Source organism: Eucalyptus grandis, chromosome 8, assembly GCF_016545825.1.
Source record: "Eucalyptus grandis isolate ANBG69807.140 chromosome 8, ASM1654582v1, whole genome shotgun sequence".
In the NCBI taxonomy this organism is placed as follows: domain Eukaryota; kingdom Viridiplantae; phylum Streptophyta; class Magnoliopsida; order Myrtales; family Myrtaceae; genus Eucalyptus; species Eucalyptus grandis.
Genome location: NC_052619.1, coordinates 7,563,988 through 7,571,598, shown reverse-complemented (window position 1 = coordinate 7,571,598; position 7,611 = coordinate 7,563,988). Strand labels below are relative to the sequence as shown.

Sequence of the window (7,611 nt, the reverse complement as noted above, 5' to 3'; positions counted from 1 at the left end):
ACTACAACCCGACTTCCAAACCCACACTGGATTAGAAGGTGAGCGATCCACACACAAAAAACAATTCTAGCATTCAGCTAGCACAGACATACACCGGCACGAATTTAAAGGCATTTCCTACTAACTATCCCATGGTCAACACTCCTTATCACTCCAATCTTCAACCTCGCTCTGATACCACTTAAACTGGATTTCACGCCCCGATCATCGGGCACGCACACATCCTTCTCACTTGGTCGATTTTATAATGCGATATCGCAGGACTATGTATCGCCGACCCTTTCAATTATTAAGCACATGCGGAAGCAGTTAAAATCCACAAACAATAAAACGATGGGATAGAAAAGCAGGGCCATATTTTTCATATTGAAATTTATAACCAAACTTTTATACAAAACATAAACCACTTCAAAACTATTCACATCAAAATGGAGATCTCAAAAGAAGACAGAAACTTAGACGAACTGGGCCGCACTCAAGGCCCCTCTCAGGATTGCCTTCTTCCTCCAAAAATCTTACTCCTTAAGATTCGCCTCCGAGTCCTCCTTCTCGGATTCTTCCTTCTCAGCTCTTCAGCGGGATCCTGAAATGGTTTTCCCCAAACTGGCGAGTTCTACCCCACTAAGCCCGATTAGATAAACCATTATACTAAAGGCTGCCTAAACACGCACGGGCGGAGAGGACTTACCTTGGCCTCGAGATCTCACCGCAAGTCAGTACAATTCATAATAGGCACCTAATTACTCAAAACAAAACGAACCAATCGATTACATGCCACACAAATCACTCTCCACGGAGGATTATCTAAAAGCGAGGCCACGTGCATTCTCTAGGACGACATTCCAAGTCTCCAAGTCCACGTGCCTCGAACCTCGGGCCCACGTGCATTCTCTCGGGCGACCTCTTCGCCAAAGTGATACATCAAGTCACCGAGCCCACGTGCCCTTTTAGATGCTGGGCCCACGTGCATTCTCTTAGGTGCTATCTCACCAAAGTGATGCATCAATTCACCGAGCCCACGTGCCCTTTTTACGATGCCGGGCCACGTGCATTCTCTTAGGTGCTATCTCACCAAAGTGATGCATCAATTCACCGAGCCCACGTGCCCTTTTAGATGCCTGCACTTAGTCACAGAGCTCCATCAATGCTCTCGGGCGTCGATTCGCCAAGGTAACGTACAGTGAACACTTTACTATGCTCTCGGGCATCTTTTTCGCCAAGGTGATACACTGATCACAGAGCCAACATAAACAATTCAATATGCTCTCGGGCGTCTTTTTCGCCAAGGTGATACACTGATCACAGAGCCAACATAAACAATTCAATATGCTCTCGGGCGTCTTTTTCGCCAAGGTGATACACTGATCACAAAGCCAACATAAATAATTCAATATATTCAATCACTAAACTCACGTGCATTTTCCAGGTGATATTCCAATTCACCGAGCCCACGTGTCCTCTTTCAAGTGGTTACCAATCTACTTTCAATACCGACAACCAATGCCCAACGATTTCTCAATCAAATAATTAAATCAAGTCAACAAAGCATTATAAATGCTGAATAAACATACTTGGCCATTCACCAATCAATACTCAATCAAATAATTAAATTAACTCAACAAAGTATTATAAATGCTGAATAAACATACTTGGCCATTCACCAATCGATAATTCAATCTCAATCGATTCCAATCAATTTAGGGTAAATCCTAAAATATCACAATTTATTCAATTCCATACAACGTGGAGCTCAAATAAATAAACGGACTGCGCCACGACGATCAGCACGAGATTTCGGTCGTCGGCCATCAAAATCTTAATTTCCGAAAAATAATTAATTAATTAAATTAATTTCGAAAATTAAATAATTAATATTAAAAATTCAATTTAGCTCAAAATAAAGCCCGATTAAATAAACGGACTTCACCACGGTCATCAGCATAATTTTCCGGTCCCGGGCCATCTCCGTTGAATTTTCGGAAAATAAATAATTATTTAATTTAATTCCGAAAATTAATATTTAAATACTAAAAAATCCACTTAGGCCCAAAAAGCCTAATTGGAGCCCACTAAGGGTCGGGAAAAATCCCGAGGCACTTCCAATAATTAGTAGACCACGTCTACTTGCTAATTACGCAATCAATTTATTTAAATCGCATCACAATTGACTAATAATTGCTCATTTATTCTAATCTAACAACCTAAACATAATTAATTAAAACTAAACCAACATTAAGCATAATTAGCCAACTAATCCAGGATTAATGAGATTACTCACCAAATCGCGCGCAAATCGGATCAATCCGATGGCGGCGACGCGAGGAACGATTGTTCCCAAAGCGACTCACGGATCCGGGGCCCGGAAACGGCCCAAAAGCGGGCCTAAAGCCTCTGGAAACCCATTTCGTGGGTTGCTGGTCGGGGCTGGCCGGGGCTGCTCCGGCGGCCAAAACGGCGAGGGAAGGCCGGCGGAAGGTGAGGGGGACGCCGGGGAGCTGCGAGGTGGCCGGACGGAGGTAGGCGGTGGCCGGAGGTGGCCGGATCGAGCTGGACAGAGGCGGAGCAGAGCTGTCTCGCATGGGGAAGGGACGCCTGGGCGGAGGAGAGGGCAGGCGGCGCACGGCGGCGAGCGGCGGACGCGGGGTGGCGGAACGGGCGGCGACGGTGGCTGGCTGCCGCTTTCGATCTTCTTCAGCTTCTGGTTCGCTCCTTCCACGAAGAAGAAAGAAGGAGAAGAAGAAAGAGTTCGGTCACGTGGGGTGGGGAGAAGAGAGAGAAGAGAGAGAGAAGGAAGAGATAAGGGGTTTGACTGGTCAAAAAAAGAAAAAGAAGAGAGAGTAGGTGTGGGGAAGGGGTGTCCGCACGAAGGGGAGGGGAGAGGAGAGAGAAGAGAGAGAGAGGAAAGAGAGAAGAGGGAGAGAGAGAAAAAAAGAATTAAAATAATAACATTATCTTATTTTCTTTTTCTCTTTCCCTTTCCCTTTCTATTTTCTTTTGGTCTTCGATTTTTCCTCCGATAATTTCTTTCTTGAAATTTCGGACTCGGCAATAAATTGATGACGATGAGACGGTCCTAAAATGAATTGTGACACGTCCGAATATTTGATTCCCAAAACCGAATTAAATTTCATGATTAAAATCGACCGGACGCGATTTTAGTCCAATCCAACCAATTAGGTAGCTTTTAGGGATTTTACCGCGGTTATATCCCTTAACGGCTTCACCCAATAGGTTAGCTAACTCGTGAGTGATTAGCTCAAAGAAAAAGGACCATAGGCACGCCGACAATATGCACATTTCACTTTATCGAAACGGGGTCGAATTTCAGGATTTCACAGATTATCTAAATGCAATCTATATATAACAAAATTCTAATATGACACAATCTAATTCGTAAAACCATAAAAATGCAATTACCAAATGACATTGATATCTTGACATGGGAATTATGACATGGCAATGATGCAACTAATTCTGTATGATATATGCATAGTTTTTTTTTTTTTTTTTTTTTTATGTGATCTTCTTTTAAACTACAATAGAAAACTACTTAAAATATGTAGTTACCTATTTTAAACGAGGAAATAATTTACTTTACATACTAATTAACTACATGGTTACTACATATGCAATTCCAAGTTAGAAACTATACAGAAGCAATCTATCCTAACATGCAATACAATAAACTTTTTGTATTTTTCAAAATAGGAAAGTTTCCTAAATTAGTGGTATGCAATATTTAAGCTCACATAATCAAATATTTTCCACGAGTCAAAACATGAAATAAAATAATTTCATGGATGCAATCTTAAGTCTTAAATATTGAAACCCCAATAAAATAATTTCATGGATCCAATCTTAAGTCTTAAAGATTGAAACCCCAATTATTACGCATGACTCAAAAAATATAAATTTCCTATTTTGGCGATGCCAATAATTTTAAACCAAATCAAATGAGAACCAAATAATCCAAATTAGGTAATCAAATATTTAAATTGGATTTAGTTGAAGAAATTACCTAAATTGGACTTGATCCAAGATGATCGGCAAGGAAAGTTTGACGACAAAGGGCAAGCGGCGGTACCGCAGTGAGGCTACGACAGTAAACGCGATGACAATGGGGAGAGCACAACGGCAGTTGGGCACACAGGAAGAGATGACCACCAGAGTTGGTGTGAATCATGACAAAGGATTGGGCTTGATGAGAGTTCGTAGCTCTTGGTCAAATCCCTAGGTCTCTAAATCTAATTTAGGCCAACAAATTCCAATCCGACAATGAGTTCCATCAGTATATTGCTCAGTTTGCTTTTGGGGCCCTGTGTCACCTAATATGGAAGATGAAGAACAACATCTTCTTCTGAGACTGGGTCCTGTTCGTGCCTGCCTTGAAGAAGCATCTCATTAAAGCCGTGAAGGACAAGGCTATGTTGTTCAGCCTTGTTGCATACACGCCTAGGAACAGGAGGATTCAAAGAAGTTGGAGGCTCGATCCCTCTAGTTTCTCTTCCGAGGTGTCATATCTTTCCTTGTAAAATTTGACTAAGGGTTGCCTCTTTTTTGGTTCCCCCTCCCTTTTTTAACTCTTGGCACCCTTTCATTCTTTTTGACTTGTTTGTCTCCAAGAGTATAAGCTTTTTGATGCCGAGATCTCTTTCTTATAAATTTCTGTTTGGTTAAAAGTTAATACCAATCTTACCTTACCAAAAAAGAAAAAAAAAACAAAATTAGGCCAAACCCATTGAAATTTATATGGCGGTGTGTACACTCAGGTGCTGCCTACTGCTATCGCTGCTCCATCTCGACGACCTGATGTGCTGACGAAAACGCTGCTGCTACGAAGCCCCATCGGCAAGCTGCAACGCCTGCACTTTGCACCGTCACTGGTCCCTGCTGCACCGCGAGCCCTTGGTGATTCTCTGCTGCCCTCCTTGCACCGTTGCTGAACTTTTAATCATGACCAGTTGCTGCTGGAACTGCCACTGAGAGCTGCTCAGCCAAGACGTCCAGCGAATCCAGCAAACATTAAAGCAGTCCTGGCGGGCTCCTGCATCTCCGATGTGTTTGTTGAAGATTTCTCTTACGACCAGCAAGCTTTTTGTCTTCTCTGGTGTCCATGAAACCTCGGTCCATCCCACACCGCTGCACTGTCAGTGATCGAGAGTTGATAGAAGAGGAGGCCAAAAGTTGGGTAGTGAATTGAAGATTTAAATAAGAATGTCAGAGTGGGAGATACTCAGGAGCATTCCATTGGCTGGACCTTCCCAGAGGAAGAAATAAACATAAAAGTATAAAGAGTTGCGGCAGAAAGAGTGACTGGTCCCCGACGTGCTCAATCGAGTTAATCATGACACTAGAAACTCAACCAAACAATTTCTTGCTTGACGCCACCAAGTAGCATCCCCGTCGTGCCTCGCCTGCAGCCTGCACCGATGTCACTCCTGCTCTGCCCACTGCTACCTTCGCCGCACCTCGCCTGCAGCCAGTGATGCCACTGCTCTGCCTTTGCCGTGTCCTGAAGCCCATGACGCCATAGCTCTACCTTTGTTGTGCCCCGAAGCCCGCAACCCACAACGCCCTCGCTCAACTCCGAGCTTTCCCCGAGCAAAGCTGCTGCAGCTCGTCGCTTGCCCTCGACGACACTGTCGCTCGCCCTCGACCACTGTCGCTCGCCCTCGCCACCACTACTCTTCCTTCGCCGTGCCTCAAAGTTGCGCCTGAAGCCCACGATACCACTGCTCTGCCTTTGCCGCGCCCTGAAGCCCGCGACGCCGCTGCTCTCCCTTCGCCGTGCCTCAAAGCCCGCGACGCCGCAGCTCTGCCTTCGCCGTGCCCCGAAGCCCACGACCCGCAGTGCCCTCACTCAGCTCCGAGCTTTCCCCAAGTGAAGCTCCTGCAGCTCGACGCTTGCCCTCGACGCTACTGTCGCTCGCCCTCGCCATCGCTGACCTCTTCTTGTGAGTGTTCTCTCTCTGTCATTTTGAAACTCATATTTGTTTGTTCTTTGTTGCTCATAAGTTGTGTGGAAGATGTTTGGGGTAGAACACATGTTATAATTTATAATAGTTTTCTAGCCGGAACAACTCTAACAGTTCATTGTAAATTCATTGTAAATCCAAAGACGATGATCTCGAGATCCATTATATAACGAGCAGCTGGGAATTCAAATTCAGACCCAGTTTATTTGGGAAAACTTTATTTTTTTTGTAGCTTTGCATAGTCGAATAATTTTTAGCGGTTTGATATATATGTGCAAAGCAGGGACAATGATCATTGCACCATATGTGCTTGGAAGATCTTTCCCACAGGTCCTTGCAGGTTCAATGAAAAAACCACACAGTATGATGTCTGTTTACCATGGAACCCTACTACAAAATTAGGGAGAAAACCTCTTATGTGAATGCATGAGAAAGAAAGATGATGTTATGAATTGGATCATCATAGTTTTGATGAATTAAGAATTCTTAGCCATATTTTAAATATCTACATATCTATACACTTATCCTAGTTCCTTAAGTCTTTTGCAAATCTTGACTGTCCAGCAAGAAACCGACTTTCTTTTGTTGGTCTGAAGACTCTGCAAACTCGTGGGAGGCCCACCTTTAGATTTTATAGATTTATATTACACTCAATCTCTTCTCGGAAAGTTGAGAACTCCCCTTGGGTCATTGCTGTTTGAGGAAGGAAACTGATGACATACACCATTCTTATAACTTTAGTTGGTCAACTTATCACTCATTTCTATGCTAGACATTATTGTTCTAGTTGTGTTCCATTTCTAGTTTGCTCTTTATTTTTTAATTTCTAATTATATTTTGTTATTGTTGTGTAGTGCGAAGTTAATGTATCAAAATAACACATCAATGGAGGTGGAGGGACATGAGGAGATGACTCCGATCATGGAATTAAAGTTTTCTAGCAATTAAAATGGGGAAGAGGCACCCCCCACCATGAGTGCCACAAGTAAGTTACCTGGTTTTCATCTTACTCATGATAGAAATATACATCTGAATGTTGGAAACATTATACGAGAATCAATGATAAGGATGAAAAACCAAATTAAGTAAAGTGCATTCATTGTGGGACCATGCTTAAGTATCATGTTGCTAACGGTACTTCTACGATGAGGAGGCACTTGACCACATGTAGGAGGTTTCCCTGTAATGTAGATAAGAAACGGAAATTCTTTGCACCACGTAATGTAGACATAGCTGGTAAGGCAGGAGAAGATTCTAGTACTAGTAGTGTTTTAACGACCCGTTGTAGGCAAATGCTTACTCGGTTCATCATCCTTGATGAACAACCTTTTTTCTTGGTTAAGCATGTTGGATTTCGTGAATTTATCAGTGAGTTACAACATCTCTTCAAACATTTATCACGTTTCACAATGGCAAAAGATTGCATAAAATTGTATTTAGATGAAAGAACTTTTTTGAAGAATTATTTTCGAAAGATTAATTCTAGGATCGCACTCACGACTGATACATGGACTTCTATTCAAAATTCGAATTATATGTGTCTCACTGCACATTTTATTGATGAAATTGGAATTTGCATAAAAGAATTATCAACTTTGTGGTGATGCATAGTCACAGGGGTAGAGAGATTGGAAAA

General features: G+C 42.7%; 1 long non-coding RNA gene across 1 annotated transcript; it reads right to left on the bottom strand.

The window, feature by feature from the left end:
• Positions 1–519: 519 nt before the first annotated feature.
• LOC120287723 lies at positions 520–2,710 on the bottom strand. The gene is made up of 2 exons (XR_005545987.1): positions 2,279–2,710; positions 520–583 (listed from the first exon to the last, which is right to left on the bottom strand). It is a non-coding gene; the product is annotated as an uncharacterized LOC120287723 (long non-coding RNA).
• Positions 2,711–7,611: the final 4,901 nt, after the last annotated feature.